Source organism: Mya arenaria, chromosome 9, assembly GCF_026914265.1.
Source record: "Mya arenaria isolate MELC-2E11 chromosome 9, ASM2691426v1".
NCBI lineage: Eukaryota > Metazoa > Mollusca > Bivalvia > Myida > Myidae > Mya > Mya arenaria.
Window position 1 is genome coordinate 76,333,886 of NC_069130.1, and position 12,599 is coordinate 76,346,484.

The window sequence follows — 12,599 nt, forward strand, 5'->3', positions numbered from 1 at the left end:
CAGGGATCTTGGACCGAAACATGAAACGGCCCCTTTTGCTCCTCGTCGGAGCACAGAAGCCGTGCAAGGGCCTCTTCTCCTTACTTCGGCCTATATCGCAATCAAAACAACTCGGCCATTTCCGGTAGTTTCCAGATAGTCAATTATGTTTGATGATGGCCGAGGTGTTCCGATTGCCTATATCGGTGTACTAATAAGGTCTTATTAGTATCACAAATTATAAATGCTTGGGTTTGCTAGTTCCTTTTATGCCCATACAAATTCCCCAAATGTGTATGAAACATTACAGCAATGAATACACGCCAAGTTGGAACGTTAAACATAATCAAAATTCTAATTTACAATTGTACATTTCGCTTAACACGAGCGTACGAGCGGAAAGCAACAAATCAGTTAAATTTGTTTTTATTTTTGTTCAAGCAATATTTGTTTAAAATTGAGTCTCATATTTTAAACCGAAGAATGCAGCCATTCGGTTAGTTTCGGTTTCCCATAATCCTTTGCGAGCGCATGACTTCCGGTAAATGTCTACCCTAGATATCGATAATGTATGTGTGTGATGTTGACCAGTGAAAAGGAGAGCATAAGTGGCAAAATAGATTGATAGGTGAGTAAAACATGTTAGGAACATCAGTTTGTATATTTTTCTATAAATTTCAACCGTGTTTTGTAAATGTCAATGAAGTTTTCGACGTTTATACCCAACTTCAGTACACATTTAAGTGGGTGGGGTAAAATAACAAATATAATGGTAAATACTTTCATAGCGGTTCTTAAAGGTTCAAATACATATTGATTGTTATGCATAAAATTGTGGTTTGTTGGGTTTGTTATTAAATTAAATGAATAATATTTTGCAATTAGTGTGAAATTGAAGATATGCAGGTTTAAAGCAGTCAAGTAAATGAAGCTTAAAGCATAATGTGATTATGAAGGGCATTTAAATGTTGCCTGCTGTGCTGATATAAACAATAAACAGGTCTTAGAATAACAGCTGATAAATAATGTACTAGTAAATTGTAACTATTTAAATATCTGAATGATTTTAAAGCTGCACTCTCACAGATTAAACATTTTGACAACTGTTTTATTTTTTGTCTTCGAACGAGCCATTTATGCAAACGTGCAATAAAACCAGTGATATAAGGCTGCTGACAAAAAAGATCGGATCACAGATGTTCATATTTAAGTAAAAAAAATTATTTAAAAACATTTCTCTTTAAGCTGCACTCTCACAGAAATACCATTTTTACAACTTTTTTTTTATTTTTGTATTGGAAATAGCATGACAACAAATAAAAAAAGTTGTCAAAATGGTAAATCTGCGAGAGTGCAGATTTAACAGCCTCTTTAGAGTCTTTTATATCTTATTTTTCTGGTTCACTTGGATGATGATATAACTATTTTATTTAATTTCAGAGATGTTCATTGTGGATGTTTGAGTCTGCCAAGTTGATGCTGAACAGGAGTAGGCAGTTAATACCATTGATCTGATAGCAGCTATATCAGTGGTTTTACAAGATATTTTTGTGCAAAACACAAGAGACTGAATTCGGTTCAAGAGCGGAGATAAAATAAATGAAGTGTGTCAATATGAATGAAAACTTTCCTTGACTGCAAGGACTAAAGAAAAAGATAACAGCCGAACAAGCTAGAGATTTTTCAAAAAGAAGCAAGATGGGGGTTTTTAACCCTTGGCAAATGAACCTTTAAAGGGATTATTTCATACCAAGGACAATTTTTACTGTTATTTAATTATATAATGGTATTATTAAATTGTAAAAAATGCTGTTGTTATCAATATGATTGTCTATGTTCTTTTTATTTCAATGACTGTTTAACTCCCATGGTAAATATTAAAGACATAAAATCGAGTTAACGTTTGTGGGCAATAACTAGCCAACCGGTTCACTTAGTTTGTAGGAGTGCTGTGCTAGTATACCGGCAGCCCTTGGTTCGAGCTTTTTCCTATCATGTTACTTTAGTATTGTTATAGTCAATAAGCCTAGGTGTCGTTAGCGTACTGTAGGCCGAATATTTTCTTGGCCCAAATTCAAACAGCCTTGAGATTTAAATTAAACTTGGTACACGTGCAAATTTCCGTAAACAATATGCTCATGTCCAGCAAGATTCTACATAATATTTAAAGACTTGAATGATTAAATACATCTGCTGCTGCTGTATTAAAATTTTCATAACTAAGATTGTTCATCATTGTAAATACAGTGCTCAAGTTTAAAGCTGCATTCTCACAGACTGACTGTTTTGACAAAAAAAATGTCTGAAAACCATATGACCTGTGATATTAGATTGCTGATAGAAAATCAGGGAACATTTTTACATATCTTGACCGTTTTGACTGTAAAGTCTGTAAACCAGTGATGTAAGATAGCTGATAAATCAGTTAATCTGTGAGATTGCAGTTTTAAAGGTGCAGGTCCCTTAAGGTCAGTTGGTAGGAGATCTCATCAAATTCAACGAAGAATCATACATTCAATAATGCAATTCAACTTATTCATTTTCATTAGAATCCGCATATAATGAACACCATGAGCTCTGTTTGTTTTTTGGTTTTTTTGTTGTTGTTGTTGTTTTTTTTTTGGGGGGGGGGGGAGGATTATGACAAATTTATTATTTCTGTAGAAAATGTCTGATACTTTCATACAAATTATAGCAAAACAAAAACAAATGGTTGTATAGAATTAAAATATTAATATTTATTTAATTATCTATATAATAAAACATTATAATGCACATTGTAAAACGTAAATGTTAAACGTAAATAAAGTACAAGGACATAAAAATATTTAATTATATATATATTTATATGATTATTAAATAATAATATCTCTTATGATAATAATAATAATAATAAACATAAAAAAGGTGTTGAATACTTAGCACATAACATATTATATATGTATGAATATCAATAATAACAGTCAAAAAACAGTTCAACCAACAAAAGAGATCCAACAAGTACTAGCATCCAACAAGTACTAGCAATGGGAATCCAACCAATATGACCTGACAACCTACAATAGCGGTTCAATCATCACTTCGTTGCAGTCAATTCAGGCTCAACTAGATATTCATCCATTAAATGCAGTCCAACCAACACTTGTGGTCAAACCAACACTTCTTGTCCATCCATTGAAAGTTGTTCAACCAAAACTTGTAAATCAACTGATTATAGCTGTCTGATAAACAATAGCTGTCTATCCAACAGTGATTCAAACAACACTAGTTGTCATCACACATTCTGTCAAACAAGCAGTCCAACCAACGATGATGGTCCAACCAACACTTCCGGTCCAACCATTTATAATTGTTCAGCCAACACGTATGGTTCATCCAATATAGCGATCCAGTAAGCAACAGATGTCCAACCAACAATAGTGTTTCAACAGGCACTAGCTGTCCATCACGTTGCTACCAATCTAGCAGCCCAACCAATTGTAGTGATGTTCTTCATTAAAAGTAATGATCTCAGAAGATATCATCAGCACATTTGAATCATATCTGTAAAGAAAGGAATGAAACATAAAAAGTATATTTTTTTATAAAAAAGGTAAGTTACTCACAGACTTATTTATGGATGGGTTTTAAGACAATCTGGACCCCGATTTAATTCCAGTCCTGGGTGTATGCGACTAGCCCGGTGGCCATCATAATATTTAAACATAACTAACTAGTTATAAATCATTCAGAAGACTACACAGGTGACAGGATAACTTTTATATAAATATTCAATTTCATTTACGTACATTCACAACTCGACATATACGAAATCTGCTCTGCAAATTTACTCCACCCACTTAATAAATCTAGAGTGTGATCGGGTACAATGGGTTAAATCTTTGATATCTTCTACAAATATGAACTGTTTATATACATTTTATTCTCACCATATCGAAAGGCGGTACTTTGATTGGATTAACTGCATCTCTGCTGTTGTATTTCTTCAAATTTGCTAGCGTCTTCCTTATTTACATTTTACCGGAAGTCATGCGCGCGCAAGGGATTATGGGAAACCGTAAAGTCGCGAATGCAAATATGGGGAGAAGAAAGAAAGGTGGGGCAGTCTCGGTTAAAGGAGGTCGGCAAGCCACTATGGTTCATCATGATGGTATCGTTGCAACAAGTCTTCCGCAAGGGTGACTCAGAACCTTATTAAAGTCTTCGGCACAAGACATCCCAGTGAACTGATCCATATTCTTCTAGCGGGAACAGATATTTCGACCCCGGACCCCGTTTTAAATTTGGTATTGAGCCTTATGCCCATATCCCTGGTAAAGATAAACACCATTGAAACTGTTTTCTTAAGTGAGATATGGTTAGTATGGACGTTGCTGCTGCTGTTTATCATGATGGTGATGATGGGGCGAATAAAAAAGGTCCGGATTCGTATATGGGTCTTGTTGGACACCTACCGACTCGTACAGTACTGTTAAGACCAAACTTTACACTCTTGTTCACTAGGAGTGCACTAGTAGTGAACAATTTGTGCACTAAGGATAAACTAATGTAGTCTATAGTTTATTAGATAAGCCAGTATAGATTGTCCTGGTCAACTCAGATTGGCCTTACTATATTGATTTAATTTAACTGATAAGATCATTTCCTCTAGCAGATTAACTTGTGATAAAACATTTTAGTATACTGCATTTATTGATGACTTTATGATTATCATCATTTAATGGGCCAGTAACTAAAGACAAGGGGTTTCTACCCAGCATTTACTGGTCATATTTGTCAACTTTTTAATTCTAATGTAGGTGAAATAAGAATAAAACATTTCTTAAATAAATCCAATAAATATTCTTTGTAAGCCAATATTTGAAAATGGGGTGTTATCAATATAATTGTGCTACTATTGTAACATCCAAACATTTGTTTTGGTAATTTAGACATTTAATTAAAGTCAATTAGTAATTACAAAATAATAATTCTGAATCCTAAGTATATAAGTGAACAGCACTATTATATATTCAAACAGTGAATGCAAAACCAATGTTTATGATAAAAAGGTAATTGTAATTTAAAAGTAGAAAAAAATGCATGCAGTGTTGAAAAAAAAAAATACCTTGCCTTAATTAGATTTAAAAATAGAAGCTCAGGCTATTTCTTCAGAAACAGATTTTTCATATATGCATTACATTATAACTTCATCAAAAAGTTTATAAATACTAATCTAGATGATATTGCAATTGTCTGTAACTTTCCTGTATAGATGTAACGTAACTATATTCACGATTAATTTCATTACTTTTCATAAATAAACATCTTAACATCCTAGTTTGAGCATTTGATACTGAATGTATCTATTTATCTTTATCTATAAAAAGAGCACTAACGGGAATTATCCTACCAAATGGCCCACTAACCAGGCATTAAATTTGAATTTTTAGAAAATGATAAAATGCTTATTCATACTTTTGTAATGAGATTACCCATTGTAACAATGTTAGCCCCAATAGGTCGAGGCAATAAACAATACACAGGAAGTATCAGGGACCCTGCTGTGATAACTTAAAAATGACAAAAAAGGGAATTATCCTATGCATCCAACCATTAACCAGGCATTACAATGAATATGAGTTCTATTAAACTTACTATTTGATGTTAAAATACATGATATGCTGATGGTTAAAATTAAATATCTCTACTCTTAACAATTTGATTAACAAATGATGAAAAGTGTCCTAAACTAATAGGGTTTTTTTAAATTTATAATGCAATTGCAAAATATAATTAATAAATATGAACTATTTTCCATCTTTTATAAAAAAATATTTGTTAACATCTCTTCTCTAAAACCAAATTTGTAAGAAAATATTGAGTTGCCTAGTTTTAAGAAGACTGTCATGTTAATTCTCTGCTGTGTATCCCTTGTTTATTGCACTAGTGTCATTGCAGGGGCCAATTTCCTGTGTATTTGTTTATTGGCTTGGGGCCATTTGGAGGTGACACCATTTAGAGTAGAAAATAGCATTGTCCTATTAATACACAACCAATTCTTGCATAAACAATATGTGCATAGCCAATGTATTAATTTGACTGATGAGAAGTAAATAATAAACAAATAAAGTAGCATTACATTTATGTTGTAGGATATAAATCATATAAATGAGATATTATTAATAATATCTAACATTACTCTTATTCTTACTCTAAAGCATTGTTATAATGCTTTTAATATGATTTAAAAAGTTATCAAAATGAAACGGTAAGTCAAACACTGACAGATCTGAGATTTAAAAGACAGCAGGAGGCAATAAAGATAAAGATCAATACACAGAATTGTGTACTATGGGGGTGGGGGTGCTTAAAGAAGGCTTAGTGTAGCCTTTAATGGATAGTATTTCATTTGATAATGAAGCAGCAGAACCAATTATACAAAACTTCTAAAATATATGTTTATCTATTATGTGTTTCAAATGAAATGCAATCAATAAATCTGGGTACAATTTAGAAAATGTAATAATAATATATGTTGTACTTATGTGATAATGATTGCTGTTAGGCTGTCACCTTAAATCACAATACATTTGTTAAACAAAAATAAACATAAAATTATAAGTTTTAAAATAGATGGAAGAAAATCTTGTTTTATATAACCTTTGAATGAATCAACAAGGGCACAACAATTCCACAGTTTGAGCTTGGAACAATAAGGTATGAACCTTGATGATTATCTTGTTATTGTTAAAATAAAGGCTTATGAATTCATTTCATCATTATGTTCAATAAGTGTTTGAAGATAAAACCCTTTAACCCAGAACCAAAGTTATATCATTATACCTATCAATTAATATCAAAATAATGCAATGCATATTAATAAAGAAAAACAAACATTTAAATATCTTTGTTTGACAATTTCTTTTTTACAAAACATCAGTTTTTTAAATTTAATAAATCTATATCATTTACATGAAAGATCCAAATGGATTATAAGTATTCCCTATAAATTAATTAACATTAAAACATCTGTTTAAACTACACCCATCATTCTAAGTTTCACTGTAAAGATAGCCTTTATTATAGACTGAATAAACCTTATCTGGTCAGCCCCTTGTCTGCATTTAGTCTGTCCCTAGTCTTCCCCTTGTCTTACCCTAGTGCACTACGAAGTGCACTGATGGTGAACTGATAGTGAACAAGAAGTTCACTAACTGTCAAGTTTGGTCTTAACAGTACTGTACGTGATGATGACGAACGGTTAATTCGCTAATTTAAAATTCAGTACAAGGCGAGTAAACAAAAATGGCTGACACTAGTTTGAAGAGGATTAAAAGTTTCAAGTGAAACCAAGTCTTTCAAACAAGATAAATATTTTAATTTTAAAATTAAGTAATGTTAAGATTGTGAAATCGTCATTAGTGCATATTTTTAACAACTCTGTCATGGTTTAAAACTTCAAGCGAAATACACGTGCATTTGCGTAGAAAACAGGAATAAAATGGGGAAGAGGGTCCAGACTTGTAAAATTCATTGTAAGTTGAAAAATATTTGATATTGCAAATCCTTCAGAGGACAACTGTAGAGCCCCCCCCCCCCAAAAAAATCTACTTAGTTTACTTTTTATTTCAATGTAAGGAAAATGCGCTCTCAACGCACCATTGGACAAACTATGTTTTTATACCTTAGATCCTCATGTGAAGGAACAAAATAAGGGTCGCTCCGCTTACAAATATATTGACAGGTTTTGATCCCGCTGGTATATATATAGTTTCAGCCTCAATTCTAAAGCTGCACTCTCACTGTGTTATACCGTTTTTACAACTTTTTTTATTTTTTGTCTTGGAAAGAGCAAAATTTTGCTTAAATATCTGCAAACCAATGATTTAAGATTGCTGACAAAAGATCAGATAGCAGATATTCATATTTCCGTTTGAAAATTAATGTTTAATGGCTTAAACTGTTACTAACAGTTTAAATTTTTTCATAAAACACCAATTTTTGAACTTGAATATAAATATCTGTGATCTAATGTTTTGCCAGCAGTCTTATATAACTGGTTTCCATGCATTTTTCGCAAAAACTGGCTGGTTCCAAGACAAAAAATAAAGAAGTTGTCAAAACGTTCAATCTCACTGAGAGTGCAGCTTTAAATTGTCCTAGATTCCTGTCCTTTCTCCCTTTCTCCTTGACTTGTCACTGACTACTGACAGCCCCCCCCCCATCACACACACACACACACACCTAGTATTTTGGTGTTTTCGAAGGGTATTTTAACCTGATGGGAAAGTTATATCACTTAACAACAAAAATTATTGAATGTATAATATGAACAATCGTTTGTTTACAAAGTGAAAAAAGAACAACGTGTGACTTGTAGTTTTTTTCTATGCAGACTCCGAACAAGTGTGCGTTTATGTAAGTGTAATTAAGATACAAACTGTAAGACATGTTAATATTTGTACAACGTATAGAATATTAGAATAGTATACAAGTGTATATGGTAGGTAATTTTGCGTAACATTTAATACGGGAGACGTTTTTATTTGGTAAACAAATTGCATTTTGTTATGAATATTAACTAATGATTCAGCAAAATTAAATTACACATTGGACACCCTGAATATAACAGAAAAAGTAATACGCCTAATAACGCACCCTTTCGGACCAGCAGTTGTTAAAATTTTCTTGCCCCCTTGTCAAATTTTAACATTTTCACTAAAAAAGTGCACACTTTTTAGGAAATAATTAAAGTAAAAATCCACACTTATTAGGCAAAAGTCTATAGTAAGGAGGAAAAACAGGGTCGGTCAGTTGAGTGGAAACAAACAAATATTTTTTTATGTCAGTTTTTTTTTAAAGATGCACTCTTACGACCCAAATAAAATTTACCACAATTAATAGTATTGTTTAAATATTCCAAAAAGGATGAATACATGTCGAAAACAATGGTTCTTATGAAGGATACCAAGTTAAATTGAAAGAAATGAGCATAAAACACGGTATAAACTATTTCTACCTTATTGAGACTATAGTAGAACACAGTAAATCTTTTAGCATTCACCAATCATTTAATACTTGTGTGATTTCTGCTATTAATTACATGGTTACAATCTTGTTAATATCAGTAAATTAATATTTTCCATAAATGGATTATTTAGTAAGTAGTTAAAGGTTTATCAGTCAAAATTTCTGTTTGTTATACATGTGTATATGTATTGATTTTGAATAATAGTGTCACTTTAACTTCAGCTTTTATACTGTTTCTTAATATGATAAAAGGTTTGCAAATACAATTAGTTATTCTCTGCATTTAAATAATTTAGTGGTACATTATCAAATAGATGCAAAATTGCATCGTCATATAAAAAATCTGGCTTTAATACGGAATTTATTTCCACATTGGCATATTGTTAGTTTGTCTTTTTTTTTGGGGGGGGGGCGTCTTGTTAGTTTGTCTCCTTTTTTTTAAAAAGAGGTTGTGGTTGTGATAGCTTTTGTGTGGCGGGCATTTATTTTGCTGTGCAAAAACTTTTATCTTTGGCCATAAGTCAAAAACCGTTCAAGTTATTCAACTGAAACTTGGAACCCTTGCCGCCACCGACAATACACGCATGTACAGTAAGTTATGCCCTGTGTTTGAGTGAAATCAACGGGCATTTATTTGACATTCATTTCACGGCACACTTACAACACGTTCACTCTTGACAGCTTTTTCAAACTCAGGTTGGAAAATGAGCAAAAATGAGCTACACAAATTTCTAATTAGGCATCAGGCATATATTTATTAGCCCCTACAGCGCCAAATGGTTTAACGGAAATAACTTTTGTTTCCAGCTTTCTAGAAGTACTGGTAGAACTGTCCAACCATTGGCACACAGTCTTGGCATGAACTTGTCAACTGGTAAGCATGATTCAGCTAACACAACAGGTAAGCATGATTCACCTAACACACTGGTAAGCATGATTTACCTAATTTAACTGGTAAGCATGATTTACCTAATTTAACTGGTAAGCATGATTTACCTAACTCAACTGGTAAGCATATTCCCCTTACACAACTGGTAAACATGATTCACCTTACACAACAGTACTGCTTAACATGATTCACCTAACACAACTGGTAAGCATGATTTATCTAACTCAACTGGTAAACATATTCCCCTTACATAACTGGTAAACATGATTCACCTTACACAACTGGTTAGAATGATTTACCTAACACAACTGGTAAACATGATTCACCTTACACAACTGGTAAAGCATGATTAACCTAATTTAACTGGTAAGCATGATTTACCTAACTCAACTGGTAAGCATATTCCCCTTACACAACTGGCAAACATGATTCACCTTACACAACAGTACTGCTTAACATGATTCACCTAACACAACTGGTAAGCATGATTTACCTAACTCAACTGGTAAACATATTCCCCTTACATAACTGGCAAACATGATTCACCTTACACAACAGTACTGCTTAACATGATTCACCTAACACAACTGGTAAGCATGATTTATCTAACTCAACTGGTAAACATATTCCCCTTACATAACTGGTAAACATGATTCACCTTACACAACTGGTAAGCATGATTAACCTTACACAACTGGTAAGCATGGTTCACTTAAAGCAACTGGTAAGCATGATTTACCTTACACAACTGGTAAGCATGATTCACCTTACACAACTGGTAAAGCATGATTAACCTTACACAACTGGTAAGCATGGTTCACTTAAAGCAACTGGTAAGCATGATTTACCTTACACAACTGGTAAGCATGAATTACCTTACACAACTGGTAAGCATGATTCACCTGAAGGCAACTGGTAAGCATGATTTACCGAAGGCAACTGGTAAGCATAATATACCTAACACAACTTGTAAGCATGATTCACCGAAGGCAACTCGTAAGCATAATTTACCGAAGGCAACTGGTAAGCATGATTCACCTAACACAACTGGTAAGCATGATTCACCTAACACAACTGGTAAGCATGATTCACCTAACACAACTGGTAAGCATGAATTACCTTATTCAACTGGTAAGCATGATTCACTGAAGGCAACTGGTAAGCATGATTAACCAAAGGCAACTGGTAAGCATGATTTACCGAAGGCAACTGGTAAGCATGATTTACCAAATGCAACTGGTAAGCATGACTTACCGAAGGCGACTGGTAAGCATGAATTACCTAACACAACTGGTAAGCATGATTTACCTTACACAACTTGTAAGCATGATTCACTGAAGGCAACTGGTAATTAAGCATGATTTACCGAAGGCAACTGGTAAGCATGATTTACCGTAAGCATGACTTACCGAAGGCGACTGGTAAGCATGAAGGTCAGAGAACAGAAAGCAGATCAGTCATGAATCACAGAACACCTCTGCCAACTAAAGCATGAACTTGTTAATCAATGAGTGTACAAAGCATCAAAGGTAAAGTCTGTAAACTAATTTGCACTAAAATAAATTATGGAAAGTTTTCAAATCAAAGTACATTACCAATTAAGCAATTCTTTTATAACAGATATAACTTCAACCGAGTAGTCATATTCAGGATTATGGTTTAAAGAACAACAACACTATTATCCTTAAAAGATGCACAAGAAAAATAAGGAACAGCAATTTGCATCAAGAAGCAGTATCAATACTGATTAAATTGCACAAAGAACAACCAATTAAGGAAATGTTTTTTTCTTCAGCCTTCCAGGAAGACTCATAGAATCAACCTTAACATGCTCTGCATGGTCAACTGAAATAATGAACATGATCTGATGAAAAGGAACCATCAACATGATCTGCACGGTCGAAAGAAATGATGAATGTGATCTGATCAAAAAGAATCGTCAACATGATGTGGTCAACATGAATCCGGAACACGACCTTGATAACATGAACCTACCAGTTAGCTGGGAAAAGAATTAGTAAGTAAATAGTCATACTTAACCGGGTGAATTTTGTAGTAAAATTGTTTTACAACAATGAAATGAGATAGAATAGTCAAATCAAAGAAATGGAATACTTCAGACAACTTGTAACCTATAAGTACAACATTATAGCCAATAAGTATGGCTTAGGTTAAGTTAAAGATGAATCGTGGTTTTTTCATCAGAAATATTTCAATTATCGCGTAATATTTGAGTTAAGTCTAAAGTTTCAATGTGATGAAAATATCACTTTTGTTTATTAATTTTTAAAAGAATAAATAAAGATTTCCAACAATGATACATTTGTAAATTACTTAAGTCTCATAAGGCAAAACTAGTGTTTCAATCAAATATCTTATGTTGTAAACCTTATGTATCTTCGGTCGGTAAAGTGAAATGCAAAATCTTTGCGATAAATGTCCTTAGGATATTTTTTATTGAAATGCACTTAACACCAAGGAAGTTGCTACTTGTGTAACTTGAAATTTACAATCATAAGTCTTATGATCTTGATTGAAATGCGGCTTATGGCCTGTATAAAAAATTAAAATCAAAACATAATTAATTGCAACATTTTCACAATTACTTTCTCGGTGTGTCTCTGACTTTTACTTAGTATTATACACAACAAATAAACCAAGCATCAAGCAAAGACAAGTAACACACCTGAGGTTTAATATTCAGTGTCCAAAGCATTTA

The 12,599-nt window shown here is 32.9% G+C and overlaps 1 long non-coding RNA gene across 1 annotated transcript; it reads left to right on the forward strand.

The window, feature by feature from the left end:
* The first annotated feature begins 514 nt into the window (after positions 1-514).
* On the forward strand, positions 515-1,789 carry LOC128203601 (uncharacterized). Its single transcript, XR_008255985.1, has 2 exons — positions 515-607; positions 1,420-1,789. It is a non-coding gene; the product is annotated as an uncharacterized LOC128203601 (long non-coding RNA).
* The last annotated feature ends 10,810 nt before the right edge of the window (positions 1,790-12,599 follow it).